This window comes from Protopterus annectens, chromosome 5.part0 (assembly GCF_019279795.1).
Source record: "Protopterus annectens isolate FY-2018-M chromosome 5.part0, PAN1.0, whole genome shotgun sequence".
Taxonomy (NCBI): Eukaryota; Metazoa; Chordata; order Ceratodontiformes; family Protopteridae; genus Protopterus; species Protopterus annectens.
The window spans coordinates 1,772,292,466-1,772,317,246 of NC_056735.1; the positions used below are offsets into that span (position 1 = coordinate 1,772,292,466).

Here is a 24,781-nt window from a genome sequence, read left to right on the forward strand (position 1 = left end):
TACAGAATTAAGTGGAATTGATTCACTTCATACTTTTGGACAATATGCTAAATTGTTTACTAGACCTTACAGTTTATTTCAGGAAGTTATCTTCAACATGGTTTAGAATAACAAATGCTAAGAAAAGTGGTCCTAACAAAATGGCCAGATGCAAAGAAAACAAACATCTATTACCAGTTTCAGGTCTGGTCTGTTGTACTTTTTGAGAATAATTTCATGAGCTGAAAAAAATACTGTTCATATCCAATGCTGTGATAATAATAATGCATAATTTAATTAGATGTTGGAAACAATCAAGTTAGTCAGCCAGACAGTAATTAGTGTAAATAAAAGTCAAGTGAAATAAAATTTTGGCAGGGTGTATCTTGTCAAACAGAAATTAAGGCAAAAAGAAAACTGTCAGTTCTGTAGCATGTATCACAAAGGCAACACAGAAACATTATGATAATGTGAAAAAAATTTCAGACCATGCCAAAAAAAAAAAAAAGACAGTAGCTGCTAATTTATTGCAGTTCAGAAACAGTTTACTGTGTTGCCTTCATTTCAGAGTAGCCAGACATCAAGTTGAGAACTCATCTTTACAGTTATTACACAGATGAAGTCCTTCTTTTATAAAATAAAAAGTGGAATCCCTGATATTCTCACCTCTTATAGTCATCTGCGGTTTGTCAAGAATTCGATACATTTCACTTTGTGAAGAATTCTATAAATTTGCTCAGCAATAAGAATGTTCCCATAACCTCTTCACCAGGTATTTGGGTAGAGCCATTCAAAAAGTGAAAACATCATGAAGAAAAGCTTTGCCATCTGCAAACAACTGTTAACTAACCTTTGATTAATGTAGGCACACTCTGTTATAACCAACAGAACAGTAGCCTTCACAATTATCATTTGGGAAAGAAAATAAAACTTACCTACCTTTTCGGTTTTACTTCAGCCAGAGAAAATTCAAAATGTCCAATCACATAGGCAGAAAGCTCAACAGAAACAAAAAATACTTTTGTGACAGATCAGACGAATGGTCTCTTACCTAAGCCTAGGAGAGAGAGTTAGAATTCAGAATCCAGTTCATAATCACTGGAGCAAGAACAAACTATTGTCTTTCATTGAATGAAAATGGTTTAAGGCTTAGGCATAAGAGAGAGCACTGGCAGAGGGATTGATTGTTCTCATCTCACAACAGCGATGTATCTCAGAGATTGTCTGTGAGAGAAAGCTCTAGTAAAACAAATTTGATTATAGCACTGAAAACTAGTTGCTATGAAAATATTCCATATCTTTATTGCATGTAATTCATTCATTGCTGTCTTAATGTACATGTATCCTTTTCATATTAATGTTTATGTATCATGTGATATCACTTCTCTAGTGTAGTAGAACATATACAGTCTGTTATATTGCTGACATAAATCTCACTAAATTCTCTCATTAGCAATAACTGCTATGCTACAATGCCTATTCTATCACAATATACAGTATGGACATGATAGTGTGGAAACCATATTAAGATGAGCAAGTCAAAAATCATGATTTTATAAAGAAGACATTGCAATTTAATATTAGGCGTACTGAAAGAAGACAAGACTCCTGCACTGTGCCTTTGCCCTGAGCTAAACGTCCATGGTGGATGCCAACACAAGGAACATATATTTACCATTAGATGTGGTTGGGAGTAACACAGCACAAAGGCATGACAGTTACATGTCCAACTGTGGGGATGTGCAGTGGAAAGGAGCACAGTAATAGTATGACAGTTACATGCCTAGTTCTGAGGGGTCCACCCTGTGAGCAATGTGTACTGGGAGTAGGACATGGCATAGAGAACATGGCATAGACTCCTATTCAAATCATAGCTACCTAGCAGACCTCCAGCTTTGACTCAAGATGCCCACTTCACCTATCTGGACCTCACAATTCAACCCTTTACCCTGATCCTGGTCGACTTTAACTGTCCAACCATAGATTGGAAAAATTACTCATGCCAAAACACAAATGCTCAGAGATTCCTTGATTTCATCAATACAAAGCCTTAGACCAGCTGGTTGACACCCCCACAAGAGGAGATAATATCTTGGACTTGGTGTTAACCAACATGAGTAATCACTGTAGCATCCCTATAGTGTAATCCTCCCTGGTAAGATCTGACCACAAAATGGTCACTTTCAAATTCACCATATCTCCCAACCTCACACCCAGCTAGGGTCATACAAAAAAACTTCTCCAAAGTTGATTACAACTTCCTGAGGGAAGGTATAAACAGCTTTACCGCCCCATCCCCCTACTTAGAAACCGACACAGATGGCCAAACCTACATCAAAGTACTATATGAGCATTTATATAGCTGCATGGAATCAGGAATACCCAACAGGACAAACTTCTCCTCCTCAAGAAAGAGAAAACCTGTCTAGTGGGCACATGCAATAAATAAACATTATAATAAAAGGAAAAAATGCTGTCCAGGACCAAGAAGGAGCAGATGCCTAATTGCAATTTCTCCTTAGCCTGAACAAGCAAATAAGAGCACTAGTAAAATCCTCCAAAGCAAACTTCGAGCCAAACTGGCCACATCTACTAAGGACAGTCATAAGGCCTTCTTGACATATGTCCCGAATCTCAAAGGAACCACTCAGATCTGCTCAGAACTGGTGGTCAAGGACACCACATACACATACACCATTGATATAGCCAACCTGCTGGCAGACAGGTTCAGTGAAAACTTCACCTCTCTGTCCCCAATCAGTAAATCAGGATATCCCCAACACCTGCTTAGGACATCCCCAGCACTTGCCCCCCTCCCCTTATCTCTAGGGAGCAAGTCATCACTGCCCTCTCAAAGGCAAAAAATACAGCTTCCATGGGACCCGATAACATCCCAGAATGCATCCTACATGAACTCAGGCAGGAACTTGCAGCACAGTTATGCACCCTATTCAACCAAACCCTGAGTACTGGCTTTGTCCCAGCAGAGTGGAGGACAGCCACTGTCATCCCTTTTCACAAAGGTGGAGCATCCACACATCCAGGAAATTACAGACCCATCAGCCTAAATAGCCTGATCTGCAAGGCCATGGAATGGATTATCATGGACCTCATTAACAAGGATATTAGGACACTGACAACCTCCAAACAGTTGATCCCACACAGTTTGATTTTGTCAAGGGGAGATCATGCCTGTTCAATTTGATTGACTTTTCTGAGACAGTCACCAAAACCATGGACGAGGGGAAGACAGTACACACTGCCTACCTTGACCTGGGCAAAGCCTTCAATACTATTCCCCACTTGGCTATAATAGATAAACTCTCTCAATTAGGCATCAATCTGTATGTTACCAGATGGGTAGCAAACTGGCTCACTGATTGAACCTACCTAGTGAAAATAGGGGAAGCCACATCAAGCTGTAGAACCGTTAAGAGCTGTGTACCCCAGGGATCAGTCTTGGGACCTCTGTTGTTTGGGATATTCTTTTCTGAGGTCCAGGCCAAAACCAGTGGGCTATGGTTGACCAAGTTTGCAGATGACTGCAAAGTGGGCACTGTCATCAATTCCCCTGGTGATGTGGACATCTGCCAAGAGGGTCTCACCCAAACAAATGACGGGTTCCAGAAATATGGGCTTAAACTGAATGCCAAAAAATGCATCATCATCCCTTTGGGGAGAGTGATGTCTGCACAAATTATCACATTAATAACAAGGTCCTAAGCATGCAATCAGTTGTGAGGGACTTGGGCACCCACGTCGACAGTAAACTGACTTTTGACCACCATATTGCCTCCATTTTATGGAAAGCTTTCTACATAGCCCACCTCATTAGTAAGGGTATCTCATCTAGGGACAAGGAGGTCATAACATCCCTGTAGTCTTCCCTTATAAGACCCATTGTTGAGTACAATGCCCTTTTCAGCAGGTACCTCACGAAGCACATGCAGCAGCTGGAAAGACCACAGAGGTTCCTCACTAGGAGAATCCAGGCCCTCAAACATCTACCCTACACAGATATGCTAAAAGCCCTGTCCCTCTACTCAGTTTCATACAGACTCTTCAGAGGTGACCTCTATCTGGCATACAAAGCAATCTCAAACCCCACCTTGATGGGACTGCTGCATATCCACAAATCAAGTTCCACAGAAGTAACCCACACGCACAATCTCAACCTGGTCTCTGACACCAATAGGACTCATAGGAGGGACAGATTTGTATCCTAGAGACTCCCCCTTCTATGGAATAGATTCTCTCTACACGTCAAGCAGAGTACCTCATTAACCGTTTTTAAGCACAACCTGGATAACTGTATGGGAAACAGAAAATACATCGCTGGGATACCACCTGTGTCTCTGCTGGACAAGGACATTGGGTGCTGACATGTTGAAACATGGGCTAAATTCTTGGATAGGCTTATAATGGCCCCAGGACCAATAGCCTAGTAACTTCCTATGATCCTGTGATCCTATGATGCACAGTGTGGTCAGTCAGTACACTGTATTACATAGTCTGAGTGTCATAATGAGTGTACAAGTTTTGTTCTCTGTTATCTGTATCATGGCTCATAGATGTGGATCAGATGCCACCTCTTTGCTGGTGCTGCAACACTTTGTACCCACCTTCACCTTGCATGCATGCTGCTGACTTCTGTTCCTTCAGTGGGTCTGTACCTGACATCTCATCTGATACTATGAAAGGTCTGTTAGGCAGTACTGTGTTGTTTCCTTGTTGTATCTGCTTATGTACAATGATATTAGGTAACATAGTGCACACTAATAATATTTGCTTGGAGGTGTCTGGTGCATAATGCAGTGTGTTACCAATTGTATCCAAGTATAGGAACTATTTCTCATCCCCTCTAGGAGTCCAAACCCACATTCGATTGTGCTCTGTTTTTTCCAAATGTGTGATATTATAGGCTGTCTCAACCATGGTCTGGTCTTATGGATGTGGGACATCATCCAAAGTTTCAATTCATGGGTGACATGACCTGCAGCAATGAACAGCGGACACTATTATATGCTGCCTGCTGTCAGCCTGAACATGAACCACATATATTGGCCTGTATGCCACCAATAGTACACCTACCAACTAGATGATCGGGTATAAAGTCACCTTGCATGAAAGGTTGGTAGAGGTTGCATGTATACCAGATGTGAGAATCAAAGTAACTGGTTGGTACCCAGATGACTTGTATATGATACCCTGTGTACTGCATACCACCTGGCAGCTGCTGGGGTAAAAGCTTCTATGGTTGATATAACAGACATAGTATGGAGCAGGTGGGTTGTTCTTGGCAATGGTAAATTTAATTTGTAGCTCCCAAAACCTCTGAAAAATGGGCCATATTGCAAAATGCCTGCATAACATTTGTTTCTCCTCTGCAGTTTGTGGAAACCATATATGCATCATGCAAAGGCAATGGTGTAGAATATATGAGGCTGATGACTATGAAACTCCTACCATTTCAATTGCAAGATGCAGAAAATCACTGTAGTAAGGATGTTTAATGCTGCACAAACATTTGTATCTACAGGGAAAGCAGTCCATGCATTTTCATGATTCCTTTGGAGACAAATGTCATCTAACTCCTGTATTGAGTGCTTTCATCCAGATAATCCAAAGAACCTATCACATGACAATAATTAAAATATATCTAAGCAAAGTTAAAAGCTGAAAGGAAACAAAGTAAGATACAAAAGATTTAGGGTAATACTAAAAGCAGAGCTTGTTTTGATGTATTTTAATTATTGTTACCTGACAGATCATTTGCCTAGTTTTAACACATAGATACTGTTGTTGAACTTGAGTCATTATTCTGATGAAGTCCTTCGGATTATCTGGATGAAAATGATTAATAACTGTATTCATTTATTGTTGCTAGCAAGTCATGGTTTTGGCTTTGGTTGCAGTGGTCTTTGGATCCTGTGTTTTCTTTTGTTCCTACTCCTGTATTGCTTCCCTATCCACATGGTACCACTTAACAATGTCCTGGTTATAGAGGTGATGTTATGTTGGGTGATGGTAGACCGAACTTTGCAACACTTTGTGCCAACATGCAACATTTTGGGCACTGGCAGCAGTACATAATGATTGCTTTACATGTGTTCAAATATCCCTACCATGTTTCATTTCATTATTTGCATACACAAGACTCATTTGCATGCAGGTCCTCTTTGTCATGACTTTGTGCAATCCTTTACATTCAATGCATTCTGCACTATTCTTCCATAGAGCAATCATTCTAATAATGTCTTGAAGCACCCACTTTCTGCTCCACACTATGTCTGTTATATCAACCATAAAAGCTTTTACTCTTCTACCTGACAGGTGGTACACAGTACACAGCATATCATATACAATTCATCTGTATACCAACCAAGCCGTTACCATGATTCTCGCATCTGGTATACATGAACCACTCTTCTAACTATTTCTCTTAATGCTATGTGCTAAATGTTTTTTGAATTCCCAGTAGTTTAAACTGTAATGAATTCAATGTTATGAACAGTATAGTTGTATAAATTTACAAAAACAGTAGATGTTCTGATAGATCACTGCTGCAGTAGCCTAAGATATTAGGGTCATATACTGCCAAGGATATGAACAACTGGACAACTTTTCTAAGCTTAAAGGCACATTCCTGTGCCCTAACTACAAGGGCCTCTAGCACCTTCATGTGCCCTAACTAACAGTGGCTCTAGCAGAGCTCCATATAAAGGTCTGAGCACAAAAACCTTAGAGCTTTCTAGCAGCAAGAATGGAAACAATAATCCTGAAAGGAAAAATGCTAGGGTTCTGTACCATACAGTAGTACTGGTTGCACCACTGTCTTATACACCTTACTTTTCAGCTTCTTTGGCATTCTTCTGTCATAGACTACACCTGATACTCTATGCCAGTTGGCTGCAGCCCCTGTGATTCTAGCTTTGACCTCTTCATTCAGACTACCCTTCTCCTCAGCTACTCCTCCCAGATACTTGAAGCTGTTTACCTGTTTCACTATCTTCCCTTTTATTTCTATTCTCATCTTCTTCTGGTTTCCCCAATTTGCTGCCATTACCATTATCTGTGCTTAGTTTCATCTCATGTGTCTTCAGATTTGCATTCCTTTCTCCTGTCCTTTGCTGAAGGTCTAGCCCCGAGTCTGCCTCTACTGTCACATTATCTGCATACAGCAGCTTTGTTGATCTGTCCCCTCCAACCTGTATGCTAATGTAGTCCATCACCAGCATGAACAGCAGTGTGCTCAGAGCTGAACCTTGATGTACACCCACTTCCACTGGGAACCCCTCTGTGAGGCCAAACATTGTTCGTACTTGAGTCATTGGGTACTTGTACATAGCCTGCACTAATTCTACCACTGTTTCTGGGAGTTCAAACCACCACAGTACTACCCAGATCAGCTTTCTTGAGACTTTGTCATATGCTTTCTCCATGTCTAGGAATGTCCAGTTGGACTCTCTCCTCATCTCTAGCTTCTTCTCAAGTATATGTCTCAATGCAAGTATCGGTCAATTGCCCTTTTTCCTGATCTGAATCCAAACTGCTCATCTCCTTTCCTACATTCTACTACTCTGTGTATCCATTTATCAATCACCCTCTCCAGAACTTTCATGCAATGTGATAGGAGTTTGATGCCTCTGTACTGCCCACAGTTGTGGATGTCCCTTTTGTTCTTGTACACTGGCACGAGTATGCTTATTTTCCAGTCATCTGGGATATGCCTTTCTCTCCACACTGCTATTAGTACCCTCATGAGCCATTTCTCTCCTATCTCACCCAGCATCTTTATCATATCTGCTGTGACCTCATCTGAGCCTGCTGTTTTCACTGACTTCATCTTCCTTAGTGCTGTTCTTACTTCTTCTAGGGTGAGCTCCTCCTCTTCTCTCATTGTAGGCTGTTTCCGGGGCAGTACAGCTTCTGTGGGGTTTTCTTCATTCAGAAGCTGCTGGAAATACTCCTTCCATCTGCCTTTGATGTCCTCTGAGCTGGTAAGCAGGTTGTTGCTGGCATCCCTTATGAAGGGTGTCTGACTATCTTCTTTATCTTTCTGTCTTTGCCTTGCAACCTGATATAGTTTCTTTGTGCCACTTATTGAGTCACTTTCTAGAAGTTGGTAGAGTGCCTCCAATGCCCTATTCTTTGCTAATGCAATGTCTTTCTTAGCTTCTTTGTTAGCCAACTAGTAGTCCTTCCTAGCCTGGTCAGTCTCTTCTATCTCCCACTTCTTTCTTTTGATGACTTCCTGGACTTCGCCATTCCACCACCAGCTTTCCTTATGTACCTTATTAACTCTATAGCAAACAAAGTTTTGAAAAATGATATAATTTAACTGCTGATAAATCTGAAGCACTGAAGGCCCAGCAAAATAATAATGAAATAATTATAAAAGAAGCAGACAATGAGGGTGCCATTGTACTAATGGATACAGATGACTATTTGAAAACTATGACTGATTTGTTATCAGATGGACAGACTTTTATACCAGTTGGCAATAAAGAAATAGATAATATTTATTTATTTATTTTATTTTACATTTGTTGACCGGGCTAGTCCAGCTGGATACATATCCCTTTTCAGTAGAGGCCCGGGGAGAGAAAAAAAACAAACAAATAAATAGTTACTACAATACAATTAGATAGAACATTATAAGTAAAGTAACAACCAGAATAACAACATTATACATAGATAAAAGAGTCTAAGGTTGTTGGGAAGCTATGTGGAATATAGTAAGTAAAATAAATATGTCTATCTATGACCTTCAGGTGATGGATGATATAGATATTGGCACCTTCCATTTTTTGAGTGTACCTTGCCCAACCATTCCTGTACTTTATGGTCTCCCTAAAATACATAAATCTATACCAAAACCTCCAATGAGACCAATAGTCTTGGGCAGGGATGGATAACGGAGCCCATATTTCTCTGTCTGCAGGACGTGTTAAAGGGTCATTTGAGAGATGTACGTAGTTACGTTAAAAGACACTGGTGACTTCCTGACCTAGTTACATAGTTGGTATGATCACAATGCCCATGACCGTTTCATTTTGGTAATGCTAGATATAAGATCTCTTTTTACGGTCATTCCTAAAATATATGGAATTGACTGTATAAGGGAGATCTTAAAGGAATATGGTTTTCTTTCTGCTAGACATATTGAAACTATTTGTGAACTTTTAGAACTAGTTTTGGAAAACAATATTTTTACCTTCAATAAGCAGGTGTACCATCAGATATCAGGAACAGCCATGGGCACTGCTGTAGCCAATACTTATGCAAATCTAATTCTGGGAAAATGGGAGAAGATGAATGTATATGGTGAAACTAACGTATATGCCCTGAACATTTTATTTTATAAACATTTTGTGGACAATATTTTTTTGGTTTGGCATGGAAATGTCATAAATATGCAGGATTTCTTTGGTTACTTAAACAGTACTGTTGAATTTTTTAAATTTGAAATGACCTTCTCTGAAACTTCTTTGAATATTTTAGATGTAGGGTTACAAGTAACAAAGTCTGGTTTAGAAAGATGTATATATAAGAAAGAGGTGCAAGTAAATAAATACTTGCATAAGAATAGTATGCATGCAAAAAGAACTTCTAAAAGTATCCTTAAGAGTCAGTATCTGCAAGCTAGCAGGCTAAATACTAAACTAGATGTTTGTGAAATGCAGATGCAAGAAATGACTAATAACTTTTTGGAAAGGGGTTACAATATAAATGAAACAGAAATAGCTAGAAATTATGTTTTACAACTAAGAGATTCAAGGGCTAAACCATATTTTTCTTCTCAAGGGCATGTTAATTCTGGTGATGTGAACTCAATTCCTTTACAACCTTTAAGATACTTAATGACCTTTAGTATGGCTAGTGAAACAATAGAGTATGTTATGAGAAGTAACTGGGATATCTTACCTGGCCACGAGACGTGGCTCCCAGAGAAACCTCTGTTTACCTATCGTAACTGTGACAATTTAAAGAAGCTTTTATGCTATAAGGAGTTTTTCTTAAATAATAAATCTGTTCCTGTGTTCGGTAGGAAGGGAACTTTTTCTTGTCATAATTGTTCATGTTGCTCTAGTATAACTCAATCAATGGAGTTTATGCACCCTGTTAGTGGTAGGAAATATACCTTCTGTTGTACTGCAACATGTAATACATCATCTATTATATATCTTGCTACATGTGATAAATGTTTAAGTTTTTATGTTGTAAAAATCAATGAGAAGGCTAAAAGATAGGAGAACAGAACACAGGTCTGAGATACGCAGGAAGATGTTAACTAACTCCCTAGCCTAGCACATGGAAGAAAATGATGATACACACCAGTTTAGTTTTAGGGTTATACATGTTATATATCCAAATGCAAGACGTGCTGATGCAATTAATAATATAGACACAAAGGAATATGAATGGATTATTTGACTAGAAGCAAATAAATATCCAGGCCTTAATAAATAGGTTACATTAAAACTAAAAGCTAAGCAACAAAGAGTTAGGAAAAAGTAGGTTTTTGTTATATTTGTTATATATATTCTTTATATTTATATTTCTTAACATGTTTTGATGTATACATCTTTTATGGATGACTGCCTTTTGAAGAAGATGATTGTTGATTGTAATTGATGCTACTGATGTTTACTGTGTCATGTGATGTAATTAGATTATATTTAAAAATGCTGTTTTTATGAGATTGTATGTAAGACACTGAAGAAGGATAGTTGTGTCTGAAAGCTTTGTCATTTTATTAAAGTATCTGATGGTATGGAGTACTACTTATTTCTTCCTAGAAGCTGCTTTGGTTTGCACTTCTCCACTTCACTACTAGTTCACCTTTTTTCTGGGACGTATATCAAACAATCCCTGTCTTATGTGAGTAAATCTACTCTGAGGAGGATTGTGGTAATTGCCCTTGGTGAGTTTCAAAAGAATGGAGAACCAATATTATCTGGGCAAAAATGGAGCCACCACTATAATCTCTGGAGAGTTCTTCTGATTCTTTAGGACACAAAATATCGATGCAAATGGAGGAAAAGCAAAGGAGAGCATTTATGTTCATGGGAATGAGCAGGCATCTGTCTTTCAGGCCTATTTACAAGGAATTCTTCAGCAGAATTTCCTTAGCTGTATATTTTGAAAGGAGGCAAACTGATATTGATGTGTTCCACACAAACTGATCAATTACTTGAAGACTCACAGGTGCAGTTTCTATTAGTGAGGGTCTGTCCTCATCCTGCTTTGCAAGTCTGCTACAGTGTTTTGTACTAACAGAATGTATAAAGCTCAAGAGTCAAACTGAGTTGATTTGCTACCTTCTGAACTATCATAGCAAGTCTGAAAAGAGAGTAAGATTGTGTACCCCCTCCCCAATTTGTCTATGTACCACATCACTGTGGTGCTGTTGTCTGAAATAACTTGCAGAGGTGCTAAAGACCAGAAATGATTCAAGGCTTGCAAAGCATTTATTACTGCAATCATCTCTGACATTGATGTCTCTGCCTGTCTTGTTTGTTCCACTGACCTTGCATGTTCACTGCTTTTGATACAGCCGTCCCACCCCCACCCAAAGGCTGAAGCATCTGTTGTCCAAGAGTGATGAAGAGGTGAAAGGTACCTCCCTTCTTACAAACCACAGAACCGGAATATGAAAACATAAGGGATTTTGATGCTGAGTCCAGAATGAACTGAAATACATATGGCCAAGGTAATCGTGAGAATCACAGAAGCCATGTAACTCAGAATCCTGGGAAATTCCTAGGCTGATGTGAGACATTGATTGGAAAATCTCAAGATACTTCTCTACTTTGTCTGGAGAAAGAAAATCTCTTCCCAGGGTGGAATCTAAAAAGCAACCCTGGAAAACTATTCTGTGAGAAGGGATGCAAACTGATTTTTGTAAGTTCACTTTAAACCAAGATTGAGCTAGAATTCCTGAACACTTGTTGAGGATACTTGGCAAATGGTAAAAGAGGGTGGAAATATAAGATAGCCATCCAAATATTGAAAAATGCAAGTTCCTTGACGTCTGCAATAAGCAGTTACTGGAGCCTGAGGCTGTGAATACCCTTGAAACAGCAGATAATCAAAAAAGTAAGGCAGGGAACTGCTAGTGTAAGCCAACTACAGAAATGTTAAGAAACATCTGATATGTTTCCTGATGGGAATGCTATACTAGTTATATTTTGCTTCTAGCTTTACCATGAAAGTTAGTGAGGGGATAACAGGTAACAAGAAGTGATGGGATAACATTGTGAACTTTGGCACTTTGACAGAAAGATTTAGAAGGCAGAGTTCTAGCTCTGTTCTCAAAGTACCTTCTTTCATTGGCACCAGAAAAAAAATTCCTTGAATAAAACCCATTGCCCATCTGGCAAGAAGGCACTGGTTCTATGACAACCTGAGATAATGTTTGTTCCAGGCCCAGAGGAAATAGAGATATTTGCTTTATCAGTCAAGGCAGAATCTCCTGAAAAAGAGTACAGGAGCCCCATTTCCAGCTGCACCTTTGCTGAATGGTTTTCAGAACCCATTAGTCTGACATAATCTGGTGCCACAGAGGAAAATATAGATTAACAGAGGCAGAGACAGAGACAGATTGCCAGGGTGGGAGAGGGCAGTCTGAAGAGGAAAACAGCCAGTCTAACTTTTTGGACTGTTCTTGATTTTGAGAGGCATTCCCTTTATTTTTGGAGACTCATTGTCATAGTTTTTTTTTTAAATCATGTTTGTTAGCACCTTGTTGCTTAATTTGCTTTTTAAAAATGTTCACTGAGGTAAAAACATTGTTTTAAAAAAGGAAGGTTTGGAAGATATGCATCACCCCTTAAATCAACTTTTGCCTCTCATCAAATTTCTTAAGAATCTTAGCTGAACAAAGGTGAAACAGCACCTCCTTGTTCAGTGGTGAATTTAAAATCTCAGTCTAAACATCTTCTGGTAAATATTGAGAACATAACCAAGCAAACCTTCTCATGACTGAGTCAGTTGTAGCAGCTTTGGAGACAGTGTACTCAGTATAATAAGAACACAATAAAGAATGTTTAATTATATGAAAATGCATTCAAATATTTTTTTTACCTCAGAAAGAGGTGCCTTTTTAGGCAAGGCAATGTAATAAACCTTCCAACATAGCAAATTTTTCACAAGATAAACTAAAAGTGTTATTGCTCATGTCTAGGATCTCAAGAAGAAGGTCCACTCCCTGGAAGTGTTCCTTACCCTGGAGAGTGTTGACATCTGTGTGGTTATTGAGACATGATTTAAAGCTGTGGAAAACATCCCTGGAATACAAGGCTATGCATTCCACACATTTAGACCAGCTACTGCATAAGAAGGAACAAGAGGTGGAGGTATATTAATCTACATAAAAGGTAAGCGCACCTGAAGATCGGTCAAGTAATACGACATGCTTAAGCAAATCTATGTCAGACTAACTTTAGGGAAAGTCCAATATCATATTCTTGCTAGTTGGACAAAGAATATCCATACCCCATACTTGAATGTACTGGAGTCCCTCAAAAGTCAGTCCAACACCATATTCATGGGTGATTTCAAATATACCACCATACACTGGGACACATAAACAACCACTAACATGCAGGCCCAATGAATCCTGGATTTTGTCAATTCAAATACCCTGGAATGGCTAGCTAGTCTGCCCACCAACTAGGGGTGAAAATATTCTGGATCTGGTACTCACAAATATGAGGGAATGTTACACCCCCACCCCCTTGTGCAATGTCCTCACTGGTCAGTTCAGATCATAAAGCAGTCACCCTTGATGTAAATATAAAAGTTGAACTCCCAGCAAACCCCAAAAGCTTAAAGAACTTTTCCAAGGCAAACTACCCCCTATCAAGTGATGGCATAGCTAAGTTCCAAGACCCTCCAAATTTAGGAAACATGTTGGTCTATATGAAACTGTTTACAAAAACGCATACATGCATGCAAACAACTGTATAGAAATAGCAACATCAAGCCAAAATAAACTTAGGATAAACTCCAAAATCAAACCTCCTTGATGTACCCCTTAGACCCCTAATATAAATAGTTATACAGCAAAAGAAAGAAAGAATGAAAATGCTGTCCAAAAATATGAATGTCTATGCCTAAAATACAACAAAATTCCCTCATCAGTCTGAACAAGTGACTCGGGGAACTAATGAAGTCCACCAAAGCCAACTTTAAGGCAAAAATTGCATCCCAGGCTAAGAATAACCATAAGGTGTTACTCACTTATGTATGCAACCTTAAAGAGAACACCCAGCAGTGTGCTGAACTAACGTAAATGGAGCTTCCTTCACCAGACCAGAGGGAATAGCAAATTTAACTGTAATTTCACACCCAGTTCTGACCAGGGAAGACTCTCTACCATTTCTCCCCCAATTATCAGTAAACAATATGTCATCACAAACTTCATAGCTAAAAACACTGCATCAGTGGGTCCTGATCATTTTCCTGGATGTCGTGTACATAGCTTGAAACATAACCTGTCAGGCCCACTAGAATCTGTATTCAACTGCGGCTTCCAGACAGGATTCACCTCTTGCAATTGTAGGACTGCAACAGTTATCACTCCACACAAAGGTGGACCATCAACAGAAAGTATAGACTCATAACTTTGACTAGCCTTATATGTAAGGCCATCAAAGGAATTATCAGGGACCTGACAAACAAAGGCATATGAAATTTTCAAACATGGACCCATCTCAGTTCGGTTTTGTCAGGTGCAGGTCATGCCTGCTAAATTTGATTGAGGTCTTTGAGAAGGTCACTACAGCCATGGAGAGGACAAATTGGTACATACGGCACCTTGACCTATCAAACGTATCTGGCAAAATACCTCAGTCAGATATTATAGACAAACTCACACATTTATGCATAAAATCGCAGTGCCACCTGATGTACAGCCAAATGGCTCACAGATAGAATACGTGAAGTTAAGGCAGTGGTATCTACCTCCAACAAAGCTTTTTTACTAGATGTATCCCACAGAGCTCAGTACTAGGACCTCTCCTGTTTGGAATATACTTCTCTGAAGTCAAGGTAAATGCAGAAGATCACCTTTGGCTGACTAAAATGTGTTGATGACTGCAAGTTGAATGCAGTTATTAAATCCCCTAAAGATATGGATATCCTCCTGGAGAGTCTGACACACAAATAACTGATTCCAGAACCATGATCTAAAACTCAATGCAAAAAAAGTCAGAATTATGCCCTTGGGAGAACAACCACCCCTACAAACTGCAACCTTGATAACATTCCCCTAAGAGTAGACACAGAGGTAAGGGACTTAGGAACTCATGTTGACAGCAACATGAACTTTGATCACATGTGTCCATGGTAGGAAGAAATCCTTCTATGGTCTGCAACTTAAAAGCAAACGCACAGCATCTAGAGCTAAGGAGATCATAGCCCCATTATACACAGCCCTCATTTGACCAATAATCAAGTATAATGCACCCTTCAGCATGTACCTGACAAGACATTTGTAACAGCTGTAGTGGCCACAGATTCCTCACTAAAAAAATACAGAGAGTAAGTATTATGTCCTTTACAGACCACCTCAAAGCCCTGTCCTTCCCCATACTCAGTCTCCTACAGACTACCTAGGAGCAATCTATGCCTAACCTACAAGGCATTTTCCAATCCACCCATGATGGGATCTGCTGTGCATTCACAAAACAAAGAACAGCAGAATTACCCTGTATAAGGATCTAAACCCCGTTTGTGACATAAACAAAGCATTTTGGAGGGACAGGTATGTGTCTCAGAGATTACCCCTTGTCTGTAATAGACTCCCCATTCATGTAAAACAGAGCTCTTCCCTAAACTTATTCAAATGCAGTTTGAACCAATGTAGGGGAATTGAGGTAAGAATGGCTATAACCTCCCATGATCCTGTGATCCTGTGAAGATGGAAGGTTAACAGTTAATGTTTTCATGTTCTGAAAAAACAGCAACAGAAAATTTTCTGAATGAGCCTGGCATTTTAAAATTCTGAATTTTAAAGTGGCAGAAGAATACATTTTTTTATCTCAGATTTGTCAAAACTTTCCCATCATTGTCAGAGTGAAACATCCTCTAAAGCAGATAGATCAGAATGAGCAGCTTAAGGTTGTAGAACATCCAGCTGTAACAAACCATAATATTTTTCTGGGAAAATTTCAGTTTGCTTCCATTGAAATGTCTATTTCATTTTAAAGTCTCAGAGAAAAAAGATAAGTCACTTTCTAAAACTTATTACTGAAAATCAAACTCAGAAAGAGCGGAAACTGTTTTATTTTCTGGCAGAAGAGTTGCTCAAATTAAAAGTAGAAATTAATCCTGTATGAAATCCTAGCAAGACTTCCATTTCCATAGAAACTGGTGCAGGAGAAGTCATATTTTAATTGTTTTCATTTTCTGGGGGACTCCCACCCAAGTTTGGCACACTATTCCAGGGATCAGGCTGTCTTTCTTGGCCATACGTCAGGCCTTCAACCACCCCTTCCTTCAGACCTGCAAAACTGGTTTTCCCTTGCCTGCAGAGGATGTCCCTATAGCCACAGAGGATGTGTCTAACTCTTAATCCTTAGTGGGTGTAGGTGCCACACCAGAGGGACTGGGAGAAAATGATGAGTGGTCCAAGGAATTATCGTTACAACAAAAGTAAAAAAATGCGTAAAAAACACACTTTATACAGTTTGCTTACACAAGAAAAAAGTACTGTACAGGTAATAACATTTCAAGAAAATTAATACCTATAGCTTAAAATAAAATGTTTCAAAATATTTAATAGAAAAAAAAAAGTAGAAGGTTTTCCCCAGCAGGGAACTTATCTGTTTAGCTTTGAGAGATCGCTAGCCAAGCGGCTGTACCATGCAGCTCACAGAAAGAGCACACTTCAGCAACAAGAAAGATTTAACATTTTTCACTCTAACTGCCTTTTATATGAAGCTTTGCTCAAGCTCCTAAACGTTAGGGCATGTGGAAGCTGCCCTTAAGCTTTGTATAACTGGCTGGTTGGTCTTATCTTTGGTAGGCTATAACTCTAATAACTAAGGCTATTGTAACAGTGAACATTGTGAGGTTCTGTTCTCCTTTTACCTATGTTCTGCTTGACAAACACTTACTGCCCTATAGCTAAAATCCCACAGCAGTCACAAAACAATTCAATAGTCCTGTGTTCCAGTGAACATAAAAAGTTTAATGTCAAGCAAAACTCCAAGCAGTGAAAAATTCAGTAGGTAGATAAAAAGTTTAAGGCCAAGCAAAAATCCAAGCAGTAAGTAATCCAGTAGGTAAGCACTTTTGTCTGTCACAATGCAGCAATACCTACTGGATTTTTCACTGCTTGGATTTTTGCTTGTCATTAGACTTTTTATCTTCATTGGAACACGGGACCACTGAATTGTTTTGTGACTGCAGTGGGATTTTGGCTTCAGGTGTGGTGTTTGTTTTACCAGTTGCTTTTGTTCACCACTCTACGCACGATTTGGCTGTTGGACTTAATGCCCTGTACTTGCTTAATGATTGGAGTTGTGAGTGAAATATATCTTTGGATCACCGCAGCTTCCCAAGTGAAATAACAATGCAACAAAGAAAGTAAAGGGAAAAAATAAATATACAAAAGAAAAACTGAAAAAAAAGTATTTATTAAATTTCTCGATATTACCTCAAATGTCTTTGTTATCACATATATGCGTAGTGCTATTTTATTGTCTATTTACCTATCCTGGAGAGAACGTCTGTGAATACAACCTCTTTGCAAACAGCACTGAGATTCAATGCTCATCACTACATCAAGTATCTGAGCCCAGAGAAGAAACTGTCCCACTTACTGAGGCACAGTATAATTTAAAGCACATATAAAATAAAAAAGTGCTTTATCTATAGAGAGAGAGAAAGGGCACTGCACAGGGCTATGTTATTTTAGAGTCACCCAAAATAAGATGATACAACAAATAAATGTTTTCTTAGCATTTCTGTAGAAAACCAAATCACAGTTCCTAAATGTCTGACTTGTGGCTGATTTGTTTACTCAGTATTACAGTATTCTTCCGTTACTTTAGCTCATTTAATAAAATACAGCATGTCTTTTGATAAAGATATTTATGCTGCTTGCCCTTATTAAGGATTCAAGCCAAGAGTGATTTAATTAGGCAGTGTTATTTACACAGGATCTTTCCCATTTTGGAAAGCAAATTATCAGAACTGTCTCACCCATACTAACCACATATAATCATCTGTTCAGAAAACAATTTCCTTCTGTTTGTAAGTCTTCATTATTAATATGGAAATCAATGCAGCTTCTACAGCAACAGTCGGTGAGGCCATTATATATATGAAAATATGCAGCAAGAACAGTAATATGTCATATTTTAATATCACTGATTGTCGAAAAAGAAAAGCATTTGTGGAAATATGTATGGCAGCTTCAGATATCATCAGTGTTAGGCAATAATTTTTTAATGCCAAAGTAACAAATGGTTGCACACCTACGATTTATTCCATTGAATTATAAACTGCATATTTTAAGATTAGATTTTTACAGCATGGTTCCATAATGTGTTATTTAAATATGCTATTTAAGGAATAAATACTTTCACTTTAAAGCTTATGGGTTCAGTACAGAATAGTGTCTGTTAATGGCAGCATTAAAATGGCATCTCAGGTTATCTATATGGTTTGAGAAATGCGGTTATCAGGATACACATGCAAACATAGCATTATATTTGAGATAAACTTACAAATAAGGCACAATTGTGTTTTAACAGCACCATGATCTAAAAAAATGACCTAATTTACATGAGTAAAATGAATTTCTCCCACGCCAGAGTTTTCATAGTGAACCAGATTAAGTAACTGCATGGCTTCTGAATTTGTTGCCTTTTATACTTATTGTCTCATTCATTCATTTTCCTTGTACTTCTTTATTTTATTTAAAAATATAGTCTCTTTAAATATAATACAGAAAAAAAGTCTGGAGAATCCTGACTAGAAGCTGAATTCACATTACAAATAGTCATAAACTGGTTGAATAATTAGAAGTATTTTAAACGAATAACACTTACAATATGTATAGTGCAACTCTAAATTAACAAGACAAAATTACACAGCTGCTATAATTACATATGGCAGTTCTTTCTGTATCAGTCATCTGGTTGCAAGATAGATACAGGTGAACTTGAAGTAATGCGGTGAACAAATTCCACAGTTATATTCAATATCTGAGCCATTACCTTTGTGGCTGGTGAGTCCACAGCAGTTCATGTCTTAAGTTGGCAATGATTGTTAGTACCTCTTTCCACTGGCTAGTTATAGATGCCCCCTACTTTTTTTTTCCCCTATAAAAATTAAGTTTTGGAAAATCAAAGAGGTTACCCAGTTTTTCTCTCTACTATATTATTGCCTAGGATGTCAGCCATTTTACACTTACACTGCAAATGATTAAGGCTACGAACTACAGATGAGCTTCTTCCTGTAGCTGTGGATCAGAATCATTTGGACTTGAATGATTCTGAGCAAGCACCCTTAACATCCACATTCCACCCCCACCCCCCAGTAAGGAAACCTCCATAAAAAACTTCTCCAAAGCCAACTTCATGCTACTCAAGTCAGAAGTGACAAACTTCATGACACCCATGCAGACTGGAACTGAAAGTTCGACTGCTGAATCCTACACTAAGGCACTGTACGAGCACATCCACTCATGCATGAATCGTGCCATCCCAAATAGAACCAAGATGTTCTCCTCCAAAAAAGGAAGCCAATCTGGTGGTCCCCTGCCATAAACAAACTTTACAACAAAAGGAAGAAACTGTTGCAAAAAAGAGGAAAATCCCAGGATGCAAAAAAAAACCCTTACCAGCCTCGTTAAGAAGCTGAGATCCCTCATAAAATCCTCCAAAGCTGGTTACGAAAATAAAATTGCCAAAGATGCCAAAGACAACCATAAGGCATTCTATAACTATGCTAAGAATCTAAATGGCAATGCTCAGATCTGCTCCGAGCTACAACAGAATGGCATTAAATATACTGATCCCAAGGATATTGCCAGTATCCTGGCAGAACAATTCAGTGCCAACTCCCCCACCTCACCCCCTAGTGGCCCATCTCAATACCGGAAGATTGCCGAATTCCGGTAATAATGGGCACACATGTAAAAAACACACTCTCCAAAGCTAAGAATACAGCATCCATGGGACCAGATGACATCCTGAGCTGTGTACTACATGAACTATAAAATGAATTGGTACCTCACCTAAGTGTCATGTTTAATCATAGAATCACCTTAGGCTTCGTGCTTACTGAATGGCGCACAGCTACAGTTATCCCACTCCACAAGGTGGGGATCCACCTTGGATCCTGGGAACTACCGCCCCATCAGTCTGATGAGCCTGATCTGCAAGGCCATGGAATGTATTATCACGGAACTTATAAGCAAAGACATTGGCAACCTTCAAACACTGGATCCCACCCAGTTTGAGTTTGTGAAGGGCCGATCCTGTCTCCAGAACCTGAATGACTTCTTTGAATCAGTCTCCAGAGCCGTGGACAAGGGTAAGGCAGTCCACACAGCCTATATGGACCTTGCCAAGGCCTTTGACACCACCCCCCACTCTGGAATCATAGATAGACTTGCTAAGCTGGGCATTAATCCCTACTTCACTCTATGGGTTGCCAACTGGCTTACTGACAGAACCCACACTGTAAAAGTAGCTGACTCCTAATCCAGCTCCAGACAGTGACAAGTGGAGTACCTCAGGGTTCAGTCCTGGGACCACTCTTGTTTGGCATCTACTTCTCTGAAGTATAGGCCAACACTAAGGGACTCTGGCTAACAAAGTTCGCGGATGACTGCAAACTGGGAGAAATTATTGAATCCCCAAATGATGTGGATACTCTACAAAAGGGCCTTACAGAAACAGATGCTTTCTGCCAGAGCCATGGGCTCAAGCTCAATGCCAAGAAATGTAGTTATTCCCTTTGGGAAAAAACATATACCCACAAATTACCACATAGGTGGCAGTACATTAAACACTGAAAGTGTGATGAGAGACTTAGGGACACAGGTGGACAGTGGTCTCACCTTCGATAACCACATCGCCACAACAGTCAGGAAATCCTTCACACCTCATTACTAAGGGCTTTTCATCCAGAAAAAAGGAGGTCATTGTCCCACTGTACTTATCCCTCATTAGACCCATTATAGCCCCGTTTGGTATGTACCTCTCAAGACATCTGCAACAACTGGAAAGGCTGCAGAAATACCTCAGTAAAAGAATCACAAGCCTAAAGCAGATGCCCTATGCTGACCACCTTAAAAAAACGCCAGCTATACTCTCGCATATCGTCTATTCAGAGGCAATCTCTGCTTAACATACAAGGCCATGTCAAACCAGAGCTGTTGGATATGCTACACTTAAAGAAATCCCAATCTGTCAGAGCCAAACACTCCAGGGATCTAAACCTTGTCATCACAATAAACAAAACATGCTGGAGGGATAGGTTCCTGACCCAGAGACTCCCCAGACTCTAGAATAGAAAAGGAACCTTGATGATTGGATGGGAGAAAGGCAATTCACCCTGGGGATCATGTCAGTCGCCCTGCTAGGCAGGGGTCCAGGGAAGTAAATAGTGTGGGAAGAAATAGCTAGGGAATTGTTATGGCTAGGCTTGTATAGGCTTGTATAGCCTAGTACCAACCTATGAACTTGTGCTTCAGTCTTATTCTTTATCTCTAACAGACAAACATTTAGTGAACAAATAAAATAAAACAAAATGTTTTGCTTATGTTTTAACTGCATTTTCAAAAAAAGATACTTTCACCTGTCATTATTTCCTTTTCGTTATCAAAGCTGTTAGAGAAGAAGGGTCATAAAGTATGAACCTTTGCTTCTTTCTTTCCTTTCTTTTCACAATTTTCAGCAAGGAAAGGATTGAAATGGTCCTAATTAATAAGTACTTAATAAATAACTAGCACTTAAAAAGTATGGCCATTTGTTAACAAGTTCTTAATGCTTTGTATTTTACATATGAGCTGTAATAGTTTCCAAAACGTGAAACTCTAGTCCTACTTTATAAATATGGTTAAAGTTAAGTCTTGTTCTTTGTTTCCATGGCTAAATAATTTCTTCAGTTTTGCCTTTAAAGCTGGGGTATGATAAATCCTTACTTTAATACAAATGGAAAAATGCACCTTGCAAAAAACAGCTCATCGATAAATACAAGCAATTTATTTTTATGCCTTTGTCAGACCATAGTATTGCCTATATTTTCATATCTACTAATTAACTTGTTTCAAAATGTAAAGTCATAAGTGAAGAGTACAGAAGTAATTTAACAAATATGTGTTTATGTCTGTCATTGTGTTATGTGTGTGTACGTGCTCACGCATGCATGTGTGTGTCTCTGCTGTGGGTTATGTGTGCATGTCTGTTAGCAGTATTTGAGTTTGTACTACTCATTTGAATAGATATTTAATGTTCTACTTTGAATTTAGCAGATGGAAGATACATTATAAAACACAGTGCCATTCTGTAATAATAAGAGCTATTCTAAGATAGTAAAACTGTACTTTTTATTTGTAGCTGTGACACTGGGGAGATGGTGCTTCCAAATGAATCCAAGACATTTTGCATTGCGATTGCTACCAACAGAGATATGAGATATAAACACACATGCGGACTGACACACACACACACACACACACACACACACACACACACACACACACACACACACACACACACACACACACGCACCCACGCACACACACGCACACACACGCACACACACACTAACATATGAATATGGGAACTATACTAGGCAAGTGATGACATGAGCCTTAAGATGACTAGCCATATACACCTTTAAGCAGGTACAGTTAAAAGTTCTTGCCAGCCGTTGCAAGCTCTTAATAGTGCTCACCTCCCAAATTGACCAGGGGCGTACATAATAACCATGGTGTAAAAGTCTGTCCATCCAATTGTCAGGAGTAGCCTAAAGGCAGAAGCCTTAACAGTAGATAAAGTAGTACTTTGCTTGACGTGTAGGGGTAACTTATTCCATAGGCTGGAGAATAGTTTGATTTAGGGAACTATCCCTGCAATGAGTCTTGTTTATTTGTTGGTGTAGATTTAAGTCACTAGCAGAAAAGTATGAACATTTTTAGATCCACCGGTTTGCAGCAGTACAGGAGGTTGAATATGATTTGGGGCTTTCATGGTTCAAAAATCTGGTCACCTTTAAGGCCTTTAATATTCTTGGCTAAAAATTTTTGGAGCCTCTCCAGTTGAGCAATGTTTGGATTTATACATACCAGATGAGGCTTTATAAGGGAGGAGTACAGACTTCTGTGGATCTTGAAGATATTTCCTTGGAAATTACTATGCCAGACTGAAAAAGTTCTTGACGATGGGTGAAATGTGATTATCAAATGAGACAGAATTGTCTATATAAGTGTCCAGGTATCTTATGACTGCATCCATCTAAAAAAGAGTAGGAGTTATAACATAGGATGTGGGGGCAGCTTTTTACTGAATGCTACTATGCTGCACTCTTTTTTTTTAATTTAAGCAGAGACCATTTTCTCTAGGTGAGGTGTGTGCATATCCCGTCTCTTCTTGAATGTGCAGATAACAGTGTCCAGTTTGTAACTATCAGCACATTCGGTCAACCAAACTTCTAGGATATAAAGTTGAATACCTGCAAAGTAAATATCAAACAGGAGAGAGCCCAGAATTACCCTGTGATACCCTAATAGTTATAATTTTATGTTCAGAGATGATACCAGCAACTTTCACAATATGGGGTTTGTTGGTTAGCCAGTTTGATAGCCAACAGGCCATGTGGGGGTGGGTTACATTACATTTGTCTAATTTTAATAATGTGAGCATGGGGGATACTGTGAAAAGCCTTTGTCAGGTCAAGATAAGCAGCATGCATGGCTTGATCACTAGCCATAACCTCTGTAATCTTTTCAATAGATGTTTACTAGGCTCAGGAGACAGGGCCTGCCCTTTACAAAACCAAACTGAGTAGTGTAAATTATTTATTTTTTTATGTCTTACGCTGTTGGCTTATGGTTGACAGACTGCTATGCGGGACTCATTTAAAGCACAACTCAGTGACTGGAATACTTTATGCACTATGAAGGTTTTTGTCTGGGACTGTACTTGAACCCAGGCATTACTGTGGATTACTGTTCATTTGCCTTAATAATCATCGCAGTGAGGATGAACATACTATCTGGATGCTGCTACAAGGTTGTTTGACAAGGTCTATATTTTGTTCCCTATACTGGCTTTATGAAGGCCAGACAGCTTATGCAAAAATTTGTTAAAGGGAATCTTTTGATTCTGTGATTTTGCCACAAAAAATATCTTCAGCATTTAACTGAAATCTGTCAAAGAAAAGCACTGCCATGAAGCATTTGAGCAGCCAACTCAGACATAATATATGAGGTGTGGATGATAATATAAAACCGGTATTAAAGATAAAATCACTGTATGATGGACTAGATGTAGGAAAAAAAAAAATAAAGACTATCACGTTCCTCTTCTTTGTTTCATTGCTATTCTTTTATCGATCACAAATCCCCAGTTAGAATACACCTTGCATTTGTTGATATGTAGGTCAGTGTATTGCCTCACGTTATGGAGAAGTTTTAAAAGATCAGATTAGTTTGAAATGTATTAATCTCTTTTAAATAGTTTGATATAAATCACACAGAGCTAAGACTTGCTTCCATGTATTACAGCAGGTTAGAGCAACAGAAGGTATGATTTGTACAGTGCATAATAAA

General features: G+C 39.0%; 1 protein-coding gene across 2 annotated transcripts in view; it reads left to right on the forward strand.

Annotated features, from left to right (window-relative positions):
• Window positions 1-24,781, forward strand: part of DSCAM (DS cell adhesion molecule) — a 3,720,739-nt gene that overhangs the window by 3,072,828 nt on the left and 623,130 nt on the right. The gene's annotated exons all lie outside the window — the stretch shown is intronic.